The 15,945-nt window shown below is 35.4% G+C and overlaps 1 protein-coding gene across 5 annotated transcripts in view; it reads right to left on the bottom strand.

The window, feature by feature from the left end:
- LOC114339129 (uncharacterized) overlaps window positions 1-15,945 on the bottom strand; it is a 163,746-nt gene that overhangs the window by 81,787 nt on the left and 66,014 nt on the right. The window contains exon 1 of one of the 5 annotated variants that reach the window (XM_050654903.1): window positions 11,013-11,199. The exons of the other annotated variants lie outside the window; for them this stretch is intronic. The gene's annotated coding sequence lies outside the window, so the exon portion shown is untranslated. Of the gene's footprint in view, window positions 1-11,012; window positions 11,200-15,945 lie in introns of those variants that run through there. 5 annotated transcript variants of the gene reach the window in all.

Here is a 15,945-nt window from a genome sequence, read left to right as displayed (position 1 = left end):
TAATATATTATTTTCTTACTCTATATTTTGTTGTATTTTAATATTTTAATTCCACAAAAATCAAACTAATTTTATTATTGTTTGTGAAATATTGTTTAAACAATTGCATATGTTTAAAAATAATAAACTTTTATTATTTAAGTTAAAATATATGAACAAATAAAGTTTTTGCTAATAAAAGTGTTATTTCAAAGGATAGAGTATGTGTTTTTATTTTGCAATAAACAAATTTATTTATTTATATCGAAATGTAATAAAAATTAAAATGTATCAATCATTATCAAAGGTCATTGCAATGCCCAATCAGAGCAAACTATCCGCTGTCCTGCGCGTAGCACCAATAATTAATGTTTATTTAAAAAAATTCCTGACACCGTGGTGTTAATCGATTTTAATTTTGCAAAATTGCGAATGAAAGGTACAGTACACTTCTATATGCAAAAAAATTTTCAACTTGCTATCTGCTTTATTTTCAGTCCTGTAACATTTTTAAAAAATGAATATTTTTTACGAAAGCTGGATTGCAAAATCTATTTAACCGATCTTAATAAAATTTACAGTGTTATTTTATTATGTCATAAGGTTTTTCTGGGTCAAATATGAAGGTCCAAAGTATAGCATAAATTGTTGAAAAACGTAAAATGCGAATACTTGTTTTTGTATGGGTTTTTTGGCAATTATTGCTATTTTGCAACAAGGGTAACTATTTTTTAAATTTTTAACCAATTCTATATTGTAGTAAATTTAATTACGCAACTTTTATGTCAGTACAACTTTTCTCGGAAATGAATACTTTTAAAGTTATAATCAAAAAACCAAGAAAAAAATCGAATTGTTCCTTAATTTTTTGACATTTTGATTATTTAAACAATGTTCCGGACCTTTTTGAGAGGGAGGATAACTCAAATATTATTATTTGATTTATTTTCAAGCAATTTCTGCAAAAAAATTTGAGTCACCTCTCAACGTCCAAATGTACTAATATTTTTACAGATGCGCCCTGGTCTAGAAGGACTGATTTTGTTTCATACTGATTTTGTTTCATACTCCTTTCGTATTATCTCGGAGACATTTTCAAGATTTTGCTTTTTTAATTATCCGAATATCTCTTTTCTTGTAAACGCTGTCGATAAAAACACTGCATTGAAGGTGTATTTAATTAAAAATATCAAACACACTAAAATTAACAACACAAAACAAAATTAACAACAAAACAAAACAATTCAATAGCGGGTATGTAAACCTATGCAGCGACGACTGCTCGCAATCTGTTTGGCATCGAACAAATAAGATGTGTTATCCTTGCCTGGGGAATAGCCCGATATTCCTCTACGGGGACCATAACTGTACTAAATTTTCTGAAGGCCTAGGATGACGGCGAATAGCTATTTTCAATTCATCCCATAAATGCTCGATAGGATTGAGATCTGGGCTGCATGCGGGCCATTCTAATTTTATCAATCCAACCTCTATTTAAATATTTATGTTAATGAGTCAATCAGTATACCGGTCCTGGTAAGAAGCTAACAAACACGGTGTGATAGCAGCTCATGACAAAAGATAGGTTTTAATAATAAAATTAAAAATTTAAAACTTGGAAATATTTTAATAGTGTAAACATAAGTGCAGTGCATCAGTGGACGAAAATGCATCAAAAACTGTAAGTTATTTGCATGCCAATTTTAATATAAATTACTAAAATTCAAAACTAGACAAAGCTTGGCTATCATTGTCCATAAACTTTTTTGCTAATTACCTAAATTAAGTGATAAGGAACAAGAAAGAGATAACAGAGCTCTTGATAGTTGAAAATTTAAATTTAATTGTAGAAGACAGAGGCGGCATCAGAAAAGTTTAACCGAAATAAAAACAAATATTTTTCACGAAAGATAATAAAATTTGCTAAACGAAGGGAGTAGAGACGGGTATATAGAAGGGTAGCTTAGGTGACTGGTCGGGGGGGTGGACTGAGTAGCTTCTCGGCTGGTTTTCCCTGAGACGCCCAATATTGCCCAAGATCTGCAAGGGATTTCTCGAAAAAACCATGAGCTCAGACGACTATCCAGATGATCAGAACAAGAAAAGACCGGCTGAAAACTTCGAGATATTTCAAAACAGTAAGAAAACGCATCAAACACCCACCAAAACAAGCGATGAAAAACTCGAGAAAATACTATATCTGATGCAAGAGATGAAAGCAGAAATAAAAGATGAGATGAAATTAATAAGAGAAGACCAAAAATCATATGCAATGGAAATGAAAAAGTTAAAAGAAGAGAACGAGGAACTCAGAAAAGAAAATGAAGATATAAAAGCAGAATTAACACAAATAAAACAGAATATGGAATGGATAGAAAAAGAAAAAAGGAAAAATAATATTGTTGTAAGCGGCCTGAATATTGATACAAAAAATCAAACAGACCTCAAAATAGCCATGGAGAACTTTTTACAAATCAATCTACAGCTAGAAATAAACATCAGAACTGTAATAAAAATAGGAGAATCCCACTATCTCATCCAACTATATAATTGTGAAGACAAGCAAACAGTCATGGAAAACAAATATAAACTAAAAAACATAAGAAATCAAAAAATCTTCCTAAACAACGACATGACGAAACAAGAGAGGAAAATACAAAAACAGCTCCGAGAACTAGCTAAAGACGAAAAAGAAAAGGGAAAAGAAGTAAAAATAGGCTACAATAAAGTTACAATAAATGGGGAGGAGTGGAGATGGAATAGAGTAAACGAAAAAATAGAGAAATCTGTTCCAAAAAACTAAGGAAACAACAAACAAGGGATAGTAAAGATGATGACGACAACGCAAAGACAACGGAATGGAATTTGGATAAAGAAAAACATATAGAAGGAAAGGAAAATCAACAAGAACATGGACAAAAGAAAAAGGACTTTGAAAAAACAGCTAGCACGATTGACATGGAAATGAAACAAGGACAAGACGCAAAGACCAGAATAAACGAAAATAACAATTTGAAAATTGGTACATGGAATTTAACATCACTTAGAGGAAAGGAATGCGAATTAGTGCAAGAAATGGAAGAATTTAAAATGCAAATAATAGGTATAAGCGAAACAAAGAAATGTGGAAGAGGAAAAGAAAATATATAAAATTACACGATGTATTACTCCGGGGTAGACAAAGAACTTAGAGCAAAAGAAGGAGTAGGCATAGTAGTCACAGAGATAATAGAAAAAAGAATATCAGATTTCAAACCGATATCGTCGAGAATAATGTACATAAAAATAGAAATGGAAGAGGAATGGTACATAGTGCAAATATATGCACCAACAGAAGGAACAGAAGAAGAAAAAATGGAAGCTTTCTACAATGAACTACAGAATACCCTAGATGAGATAAGAGAAAAATGTGAAAGAATAGTAATAATGGGTGATTGGAACGCAAGGATAGGGAAAGATGAAAACAAAGGACTTGGTTGCATGGGAAGACATGGTGAAGAGATACTAAACAGAAACGGAATTAAAATGATCAGATTCTGCCAGACAAACGACCTATTAATAGGAAACTCATTTACACAGCAAGTATTACAAGATAAGTATACATTTGTAGCAGAAGGCAGAGATGCAAAAAGTATAATAGATTATGTAGTCTACACGCAAGAAATGAAACAAAATATAAAACAAGTCTGGACAGAACAGAGAGCAGAGATCGGAACTCATCACAGACTGGTAATGGCAGAGATGACATGGCGAAAACCGGTACACCAAGAACAGATAGAATACAGCAGAATAGCAATAAAAAAGCTAAAAGATGAACAAAAGAAAAGGAGATATCAAGAAGAAACTGATAATGAGTTCAAAATGGAGGAGAGAAAGAAAATAGAAATGGATATGGAGGAAAAATGGAAAAAATTTAAAGAAGTAATAATGAAGAATGTCACAAGAGATATGCGGAAATCTAACAGTCAGAAAATTAAACAAAAACACGGAATGGTGGAATGCAGATATACAGGAAGAAGTGAGGAAAAAGAAAAAGGCATGGAAAAAATACAATAGTACAAGAGAGGAACAAGATAAAAAAGAATACCAAAAACACAGAAGCATAGTGAAAGAACTAGTAAGAAAAAAAAAGAGAGTTGGAAGAAGTTCGGTGAATCACTAAACCAAAATTACAGAGATAACAACAGATGCTTCTGGAATAAAGTAAGGAGTCTAAGAGGAAAGAAAAGAAAAGAACTCAGAGGAGTAAAAGACAAACACAACAAACTAAAGACAAATACAACAGAGATACTAGAGGTGTGGAGAGAGTATTATGAAGAGAAATATATGGGCGAGGAAAGTGAAGAAATAGAGACAGAGGGAACCATAGAACAGACAGCAGCAGACGAAAACCAAATGGAAGAAATAAGTACAGAAGAAATGGAAGAAGCGATAAGCAGAATAAAAATAGGAAAAGCGAGCGGAGCAGATAAAATTGACCCCGAAACGATAACATGGATAGGGAAAGAAGGAAAGAAGTGGTTGCTGGAAATAATGAGAGAAGAATGGAGAACAAACAAAATGCCGAGAGAGTGGGAAGAAAACTTACTGATCCCAATTCACAAGAAAGGAGAAGAATCCACCTGTGGAAACTATAGAGATATATGCCTCTCATCAGTAGTGTTCAAGCTCTATACTAGAATAATAGAAAGAAGATTAAGAACAGAGGTAGAAGAAAAACTGGAAGACGAACAAACAGGATTCAGAGCCAAAAGGCAAACAGTTGACAACATAAGCATATTACGAAATATAATGGAAAAAAATAATGATCGGGGAACAAACATATATATGACCTTCATAGACCTTAAAGCAGCGTTCGACTCAGTAGACCGGAAAGTAGTGTGGAATACTGTAGAGGAGCTGGGAATACCGAGAAAACTATTAGAGATAATTAAAAGTACGTACAGCAGAGTGGTGGGAAAAGTGCAAATGGGAGGTAGCAGCTCACTAGAATTTATGATGAACAAGGGGATAAAACAGGGAGATAGCCTAAGCCCACTCCTATTCGTCATAATTATGGACAAATTATTTAAAAATGTAAAAAGAAGAACAAACCACTTAAAAACAATAATAGGCTACACGCACCTAACACCAGTTATGATAGAAGGATTACTGTATGCTGACGACGTCGTTCTCCTAGCAGACAACCCGAGAAAGATGCAGCGATTAATTGATATATGGACTGAGGAAATAGAGAAAATGAAATTATAAATAAACATCAGCAAATGCAAGACGATGAACATAGGTCAGCAGGAGCAGGAAATTGAAGGCGAAACACGAGTGCTCTGTAAAGGACAAGAATTGGAGAGGGTGACGGCCTACGAGTACCTGGGCACGATAATATCGAATGAAGGAAAGCTAGACCTAGAAATTGCAAATAGGACAAAGATAGCTACGAAAATATACTATGCCATTATTAATACGATACTGGGAAAAAGGGAAATCCGCTAGGAAACAAAAATGCATGTATATAATACAATCACAGTACCAACTCTTCTATATGCAAGCGAGACATGGGTCACAAATAAAAGACATGAAAGTGCCATAAATGCAGCAGAAATGAAGCAGCTGAGAAAAATAGCTGGAAAGACGAAGATGGACAGAGAAAGGAACGAAAACATCAGAAACGTGCTAAGTCAGGAACCAATAGAGAAAAAAATTGAAAAAAGAAAACTAAATTGGTTTGGACATATAACTAGGATGAACGAGAACAGACTAGTAAAGAAGGTGACAGATGCCAAAAGACAGGGGAAAAGAAGAAGGGGCAGACCTAGAAAGGGGTGGATGGAACAAATCGAGAAAATCGGGACAAATAGAGGGAAAACAGTGCAACAGATGAAGGAAATGGCAGGAGACCGGAAGGCGTGGAAGAAATGGGTAAAAGATGGATAGGTGATACCAAAGTCCGACGCTCTTATAGGGCATAAGGACAACGAGAAGAAGAAGAAAAGTCAATCAGTGTGTTTATATTTACAAAAAATTGTGCAGCTCTCACAACAAAAGAGATATTCAGATAATTCCAAAAACAAAATCTTAGTGATTCCTCCGGGATAATACGAAAGGACTATGAAACAAAATCAGCTTTTCAATTTTTCCATAGAATTTTTTAAGTTAGCAGAAAATACAATGCTTCCATTCAGCCCCCTAGAATGCCACCCTAGCAAAACTTTTTTGTTACCGGAATAATAACGAACGATATCAGTACACGTACCTACAAACTGATGCAAGAATCTTGAAAATCGGAGCACAAATAATTAAGTTATAAATTGTCAAACTTAATCAAAAATTTTGGGTGGCGGAATTTCGTGCCGATGAGTGTATATACCTACCTATATTGTGTATTTAAAAGTTCTATTTTCTTTTTGTTCAAAATATATGTGATTTATTAAAAAAATCATTAAGCACACAACAGATATCTTCACATATATGAAGACCCTTTTACTTGAGAATGAACTAAAATGTATTTATTGTCCTTTTAACATTTATGTAACCACTTTATTAAGTATTTAATATTCACCATTGGCCCGCATACGGGTAACATTACGGTTCATATTACCCGTATGCCCGCCAATGGTGAATATTAAATTCTTACTTGTATGTCAAAAATTGTACAATAACTACGTCTTAAAACCCACCAAATTTCATTTGCATATCTCAACCAGTTTTAAAGCAATTAATAAATCGTCAGTTTGTAAGAAAAATTTCAACACCCCCTATCTCGGAAATGAAGCACTTGCGGACATAGGTTTATAAATATGTAAGCGCCTCTACCGGTTTCGAAACTTATTAGTCTCTCATCAGGAGGCACATATTCTGCTCTCCCTGATTGTTTTCAGTCTGGTGGGATGTAGAGTAACATTATGTTGTTTTATATGCCATTAGATTGAAAACTTAGTCTTTTGCTAGCAGTTGCCGCTTGGGCATCTATGCCATTTCGTTCGTTGCAATCCGGGACTGCACGTCGGGGTTTGTTTTGGTTGGATCAGAGAGAGCAGCATATGCGCCTTCTGATGAGAGACTAATAAGTTTCGAAACCGGTAGAGGTGCTTGCTGTACTACTGCACTCTCTGATTGGACTAGAATATGATGCGGCTGTATTTTCGTTTCGCAACAAAATTGAAAATGGTTATTCAGTTTTGATTTACATCGAGTACGAAGGGAACCATTCTCGTTGGAACTTTACCGCGCTGAGCAGATGGGACGTGAATTATAAATTGTAAAATTCCCTCATCTTCCTTAGTCTCAGCATCCGTTATGGCTTGCAAATTGTAGAAGCCTCGGAGGTGTAACCAGAGAAGGTTCCCATTGTTTTCAGTCTGGTGGCATGTAGAGTAACATTATGTTGTTTTTTATGCCAGTAGATTGAAAACTTAGTCTTTTGCTAGCAGTTGCCGCTTGGGCATCTATGCCATTTCGTTCGTTGCAATCTGTGACTGCACGTCGTTTTTTTTTTTGGTTGGATCAGGGAGAGCAGCATATGTGCCTCCTGATGACAGATAATAAGTTTCGAAACCGGTAGAGGTGCTTGCTGCACTCTCTGATTGGACTAGAATATGATGCGGCTGTATTTTCGTTTTGCAACGAAATTGAAAATGGTTATTCATTTTTGATATTCAAAATGCGTTTCTAGACAAGACAAATTTCGACTACACAAAACAATAATTAGACCCACAGTAACATATGCCTGCGAAGCATGGTCATTAAATAAGAAGAAAGAGGATACTCTGAATGGAAAAGGAAAATATTGAAACGCCTATTTTAAGTAAGGAAGACAGAAGACGGGTGTGAGAGAAGCACCAACAACTAATTAATGACTTTGTACAAAGAACCTACTATCACCAGGTTCGTCAAGTTCAAATGATCAGATGGTTCGGACCTGTAGAAAGAATGGCAGCGAACAGAATGCCTAAACTTGTTATGGCCAGAAAACTAAACGGTCCCAAAAGAAGAGGTAGACATAGAACGAGGTGGATTAATAAAGAGAAGAAATACCTTAAGCACGTAAAGGTGAGTGACTGGGAAAGAAAAGCACAAAATAGAAGTGAATGCAGAAATATTGTTCATCAGGTCCTTCAGAGTAGTTAAGAATTTTGTATATAGTTACTTAAGTTTGAATTTTGTACAAAATAATTGTAATTAGTTAATCTTATGATTCTGTTTTATAAAAATGCTCTAGGTCTTAACGACCTGTTGTGCGTATAAATAAACAATATATGTGTATGTTTGTATGCAACCAAATAGCGAAAAAAGAAAAACTGAAACGTATCTCTGACGTCTAGAGTTAAAATTAGGTCTAGGTATTTACACGGGCTAAAATATTTTGCATACAACACATTTATTTGCGAACTCCAGGAAATTGAGTAGGTATTATGTCAATAAAATAAAGTAAACCATATGTTTAAAGGAGATTAAATGTAGCAGACCGAAAAAGACACGATATAAAATTGGAAATAAAAATTCGTTTACTAAAGTGCTACGTATTATCCGTTCTTTTATATGGCGTGGAGTCATGGACCTTAACTGAAGCATCACTGAAGAGACTCGAAGCATTTGAGATGTGGTGCTATAGACGCATTTTGAGGATTTCCTGGATAGACAGAGTTACCAACGAAGAAGTTCTACATAGAATGGGTAAAGAGCGCGAACTAGTCGTAACCATAAAACGTCGCAAACTGGAATACCTGGGCCATGTAATGCGCAATGAACAACGATATGACCTACTTCGGACCATACTTCAAGGTAAAGTTCATGGGAAAAGAGGTCCAGGACGAAGAAGAATATCCTGGCTGCATAACCTGCGAAAATGGTTTAACTTAACCACTACCGGACTTTTCAGGGCAGCAGTCAACAAAGTCAGAATAGCCATGTTAGTGTCCAACATCCGTAACGGATAGGCACCATAAGAAGAAGAAACCGAAAAAAATTAAACCATTATTTCACTCATGTGTTAGTACTTAACAAATCTTAAACAATTAACCAAACATTCGTAGACTTATGGTCGAGCTAAAAATAACACTTGAATCCGACAGGAGTTTTTGCGAATTTTGCGCCCAAGATCCAAAAAAACCCAAAAGTAAATTGAGCAATCAAAGATAAGGTCTAGTTTATATCAACCATGACCTATCAAAGAACGATAGAACTGTACAGAAATATGTCACACAGAAATCGCAAGAACTAAGAAAATAAGGAAGAAAAGTTAAAGTAGGGTATACGAAAATATATTCTGATCTTGAAATAAGGCTCTGGGACGGTATGATACAAACGTTGGTGGTAGATACCAAAGCACCAGCAGGAAAAGGAAACCAAAGGCGACGATCAATGCGAAGAAAAAAATTACGAACTATGCACATAAAATAAAACAAGACAGGAACAAAAGAAAAACGCTGAAGAAGGACAATATAGAGTTAGCAACAAGGAATGTTAGAGGAACCTTTTGCCTTTTATGATGGTGCGATAAAGGAAGTAGTCAATGAGGCAAGGAAGTATAAAATCGATTTAATGGCTCTGCAAGAGACCAAACAATTAGGATTGGAAATAACTGAATCAGAAGGTATGGTGCTCTTTAAAGGTGGAGGAAAATGGAGAAAGCTCGGAACTGGTTTTTGGTAGCTAAATTTATCAAAGACAAAGTGGTAGCTTTCAACTCTGTCATAGACAAGGACGACGAAATAAAAGATCTTTACTAGGAATAGCTGAATGACGAATACGAACGCCTATCTAAACGTGATATGAAAATAATAATGGGGGATTGTAATGCTAAACTGGAAACAGAATCTCTGTATTCTGCAGTAACTGATAATCACAGTAAACCAAAAGTATCAAACGATAATGGTCAAATACTTATTGGATTTGCGATGGAGAAAAACATGGTGGTCAGAAGCACACAACTAGAATGGAAAGAGACATACAAAGGTACGTGGGTCTTCCCAGAGGGAAAACAGTGAATCAGATAGATCATGTTATGATTGAAAGTAAATACATACATATCATTCAAAATTTAAGAAGTATGAGAGGATTCGGACCATTACCTCGTTAAAGTCACATGTGGGAGGAGCCAAAAAGAGAAAGTGAAAACGAAAAATAAAATGAAGAGAAAGTACAATATTGAAAAACTTAAGGAAGTAGAAGTAAAAAATAAATACTAAAGAACTAAATGAAATTCTCCAACAATGTAACAAAAATTTACAAACAGAGCAAGCCTGGGAACAAATTAAATCTGCTGTAGGTGAAGCTAGAGAAAAAGTAGTTAAGTGCAACTTCAAGAATAGTACAAACAAAGATTGGTTTGATGAAGAGTGTCATGCAGAGGAAAAGAAGAAAATCAGACAACAATTATTAGCATATAATAGAGAGTGTAAAAAACAAGAATACAGAATAATTCGAGGAAACTGAAAGATCTGTAGAGAAAGAAAAAGTAATAATATAATGAGTTGAAATTAAAAGAGATAGACGGAAAATTCAAAAACAAAAAGGTGAGGTGAGGTCGTTCTATCAAGAAATTAAGAAGATGGGGAGATATTACCATTCACTGTGTATGTTTATATGCAACCAAACAGCAAAATTTAAAAGAAAAACTGAAACGTATCTCTGACGTCTAGAGTTAAAATTAGGTCTAGGTATTCACACGGGCTAAAATATTTTGCATACAACACATTAATTTGCGAACTCCAGGAAATTTAGTATTATGTCAATAAAATAAAGTAAACCATATGTTTAAAAGAGATTAAGTGTAGCAGAGTAAAAAAAATTAAGCCATTATTTCACTCATGTGTTAGTAGTTAACAAATCTTAAACAATTAACCAAACATTCGTAGACTTATGGTCGAGCTAAAAATAACAATTGAATCCGACAGGAATTTTCGCGAATTTGGCACCCAAGATCGACGGAAAACTTGACGTCACGTTATCATAATGCCACATTATCCCAATTTATTTTTTCTCCAACACAATAGCTAGTGATATATATGCTACAATAATATAAAAGTTCGCCATACCTGAGATGCGCTATAGTCCGATATCTAAAATTGGATGCTCGCACACTTAACCACTGTTAACATGAACACTGTGCAGTTGTCCGCAGCAGGAACTTGATGTATGTTGTCTGTGTCTATATTCGTAAATTATAAGCAAATAGCCATGATATGCAGATAACCGCTGCAAGCCAAAATTAATATCCACTCTCCAGTATCTAGAAAACGCGAATAGGCCATCTCAACCGCATTTATCGATAGCCAATCATTTGAGAGAACGGATTTGGCAAAGAAATACTTTGATCAACACTTCAAACAGATTTTAAGTAGGCGAGATGGATTTTTTAATGGCTTTTTCAGTTTGTTTTCAAACAAAAACTGACAAAGAAAAAATGAGGCAGCTTATTTTAATATTGTTTTCATAAAAATATACACGTTTACGTTTTCATCGAAAAAAACAATATTGCAGCATCTGGAGGCAAAGTTTAATACAAATAATAATGGTTAATGAACTGGCTAATGAAACCACACGAAAATGAGGAGAAATATTTTTTGACACCTTACGCTTACTAAAAAATATCTAGTAAAGACAAACTGTTTATTATGAGCGACTTTGTTTCTTTCTTTCGATGGCCAAATAACGTCTAAGACAAATTTCATAATTACGTCGGCCGTTATCAAAGTGGACCCTCTTCTGCAAAGAGCTTCTACGTCTACAGCCAGTTTCACCTGTTGAAGAGTGGCGATCAACTCATTGATTATTGACCACTCGCCAGCAGAGAATTTTATCGCATAATCAATGTCTATCAACGCTTTATCGATGTAAACTTTAGGCTGTAAGGTTCCAGAGTACTGAGCAAACTGTTCCAACTGGTGCGGGCGTCAAGAATCCAAGAGCGGATCCAGGGAGGGGGCCATGGGGGCCACGGCCCCCTCCGAGAATTTAGAAAAATAGAAGTTTTTAGTTTCAACTACATATATATTATGTACAAAACAGGGGATAAAATATGTCTTCTGGACTAGAATTGAACAAAACCAGTAACAGAAGCTACAAGAATGACATAAAATATGATGTTTTGTAAATTAAAATGTTGATAATTTTACAAAGTACCAATTGTTAGAACGACCTTGGCAACCATCAAAGCCGTATCAATTTTCATATTCTGTACAGACAAAGAATAAAAAAGAAATGAAGCGTTACTTTTGTCATCAGCACTTAGAACAAAAGAGTTGGTTAGTTCTTTTGCACATTCAAAGTTTTGCAAGTATTGCATTTTATTTTTCTAATAAAAAATATGGTCACAATAAAGGGATGACAATGACAGCCCAAAGCCTTGTCACGAAACCTTTAACATCTTTCGCCAAACTCATGAGCAAAGACGGAGCCATACAAACCCATGAAAAAACATTATACCACAAGGAGTGCTTTCAGGTGGCCTGGATTTTCTATAAAGTGATCGTACTCGCAAAAGTCAGTCATTAAACAGATAGACTCTCAGAGGTCTAAATAGATACAAGAAAATAGAGAAAGACTACGACCAATAGTAAAGTCTATATAGTTTTCTTAGGTCGACAAAATATTTCTCTAAGAGGCCATCGTGATGTTGGCCTTCTGCTTCTGGACGAAGATGCTAGATCTAGCAATGAGGGGAATTGTTTGTTAAGGTTTCAAATCGCATTAATTAATTAAGAATTTCAAATCAAAATTAGCAGCCTAGTCAAAATCAATTGATAACATGTTGTGGTGAAGAAAGAGCGAAAGAACGTCTGACAGGGGAAGCATTGGGAAAAGTAGTATTAAACTTGTTGAAAGAACTGCACTTGGATCCGAAGAAATGTGTAGAAATTGGTACTGGCTTTAATAATACTTTAATAAGGATAATTTTTGAATGCCTTTACGGCACTCAATAGTGTATAAAAATTGCCTAAAACTCACCATTGTAACCTTAATTTTTAAAAATTATGTCCAGACCCCCTGATATCCTTCCCCAAAAAAAGTTCATGGCCCCTCCCGAAAATGGGTCCTGGATCCGCCCTTGCAAGAATCAAACGTAATTATTTGCCTTTCTCTTCTTTGACATATTTTTGCAAGAGCATATCGTCTTTGGTATATGATTTTTTAAACGTTTTAACAACTTTTGTATTTTCATGGGCAGATGGCTGTAACGATGAATCAATTCCACAGGGCTCATTGATGTTGGTTCGATTGTTCCTTCATTCATCTCTGCATATCTTCATTTTCGTCTTTATATTCAACACTGTCATAGGCGTAACCAGGATGATCCTAAGGGGGGGGTTACATCTACCTGAAAGGGGGGGGTTACAACTACTGGAAATATCTGAGGGATATGATGTTAAGCGTATAGAGCTGAAAGTACATCCCAATGGGGGGGGGTTACAACCCCCAAAACCCCCCCCTGGTTACGCCTATGAACACTGTCATCTATTGCTGTTTGTTCTACTTCTCTTTGAGGTTTCTTGTTGTAGAGCATGTATACTACAGCCAACTGAATTCCATTCCAACTTTCACTACAACAGCTGCGCCGTCAGTTGTGATACCAATGGTGTCGGATTCAATCATTCAACCAAAAATTTTCAACCGTTCTGTCACTAATTCCATGCAGTGTCCGGCTATGCACGAGCCGTGAATTCTAATCAAACCTAGATTAAATGTTCTGCATTGTGCAAATTGAGATTTAGGTATCTGTGATTTTTTGGGAGGTCCACTCGTCGAATCTCAACGAAAATAGAGGCTACTAAAGACATGAAGTAACCTATTTCGAATTTCACGCGTTTGCGTATCCTCGCTGCTGGATTCAGCACGGTTTGCTGGACCCAGCATGTAAATAAAAACGCTGCATCTAGCTGGATTGCTGGATGCTGGGTCCAATTGCGATCTCTAGTTATAACTGAGACGCGTCATCTTCTGGAGTTTCGAGGGGTTTCGGCTCTAAATTAATGGGATTGCTCTAAAAAACAGATTACTGGGACATATTTTGCTATTTTTTTATACTCCCAAGTGCTCTACTTGCATCTAGTTAATCTCGGTATTCCAGGAAAATGACGTGCATAGTGGTCACCTAGGGCACTAGTTGCATGGTCGGTTATGATGTCATATTAGTGTTCAGCAACCCCAAAACCCCCAAGTAATCTGTTTACATCAATTTAGTGCCGAAAACCCTCCAAACTCCAGAAAATGACGTGCCCCCAATAGTGCCCCTATGCACCAGGTGCTCCGGTTTCGATTTTGATGACGTATTGGTGTTTAGAGATCCCAAAAATCCCCGAGTAATCTGTTTGCATCAATTTAGTACCAAAAACCCCCGAAACTCCAGATAACGTGCCTCAGGGGGTGTATATAATATTATGTTGGTGGCATCAAATCTACTTCCTCCGTTTCGTACTCTGTTTGGTTCTATATTTTTGGACTATCTAGGAACTTTAAAAAGCTCTTCGAAATGTTCTTTCCATCGCTCCATCTGAGATGCCCTATGGTCCGATATCTAAAATTGGATGCTCGCACACTTAACCACTGTTAACATGAACACTGTGCAGTTATCCGCGGCAGGAACTTGATGTATGTTGTCTGTGTCTATATTCGTAAATTATAAGCAAATAGCCATGATATGCAGATAACCGCTGCAAGCCAAAATTAATATCCACTCTCCAGTATCTAGAAAACGCGAATAGGCCATCTCGACCGCATTTATCGATAGCCAATCATTTGAGAGAACGGATTTGGTAAAGAAATACTTTGATCAACACTTCAAACAGATTTTAAGTAGGCGAGATGGATTTTTTAATGGCTTTTTCAGTTTGTTTTCAAACAAAAACTGACAAAGAAAAAATGAGGCAGCTTATTTTAATATTGTTTTCATAAAAATATACACGTTTACGTTTTCATCGAAAAAACAATATTGCAGCATTTGGAGGCAATGTTTAATACAAATAATAATGGAACTGGCTAATGAAACCACACGAAAATGAGGAGAAACATTTTTGGACATGTTACGCACACCAAAAAATATCTAGTAAAGAAAAAGTGCTTTATTATGAACGACTTTGTTTCTTTCTCTCGATGGCCAACTAGCCCTTTGAGAGTTTTGACCTCCTTCACAATGCCTTGATATATATATATATATATATATATATATATATATATATATATATCTCCAGTATTGCTGTTTGGGAACATCCTTAAACTAGGTACGTCGTAAAAATTTTGGAGTTTTTAATACCCCCCCCCCCTTCTGTCGTAAAGCGTCGTTTACAGTTGACCCCCTCATACCGACGTCGCAATTGCAACTCATGACCCCCTTTTTAGAGATTTTTTTAAAATTCGATGTTATTTCTGGATTTTTTAAAGTTAGCTCTCCAAGTTTATTTACGAATGTATCCAAATCAGTATTACTATGTAGCTCATTAATATCCGCGTACTTTTTCTCTCAATTCACTGTACAGCTAATAATTAGCTTTATAGGGACAAAAGACAACACTTTTATCGGAGTTCCTATGCTTTCTTAACTGCATCATATTTAATATTTATTTTATTTTGATTCCAATGCCATTTCTTTTATTACGTATAAATGGATACAATGTACCTACTAACTAAATATAATAGAATATTTTATTTCTATTCATTCTTGTAGAATTGTTTTACAAAGAGTATTTAGTAAATAAGTGAACAGTTTAATATTTATTGCTTCCAGACGTTGTTCTGAAAAGAAGCGTTTCTGTAAAGACATAGAACAATGTTTTATTGTTTGTTAGTCTGTATAAAACTGATAGCAATATTATTAAGGCTGTGAGTGATAAAAACAAAATGAAATGATAAATTTTTTATATTCGTGAACTTCAAACGACGTCGGATGTACACTCATGGCCCCCTCCCCTCTGTCGTATATCGTCGTAATAAGCAAAGTCCCCCTCCCCCTTTTCAATGACCTAGTTTATGGAT

Source organism: Diabrotica virgifera, chromosome 6 (genome assembly GCF_917563875.1).
Source record: "Diabrotica virgifera virgifera chromosome 6, PGI_DIABVI_V3a".
Lineage (NCBI taxonomy): Eukaryota > Metazoa > Arthropoda > Insecta > Coleoptera > Chrysomelidae > Diabrotica > Diabrotica virgifera.
The sequence above is the reverse complement of the archived record's forward strand: the minus strand, read 5'-3'. Positions and strand labels throughout refer to the sequence as shown.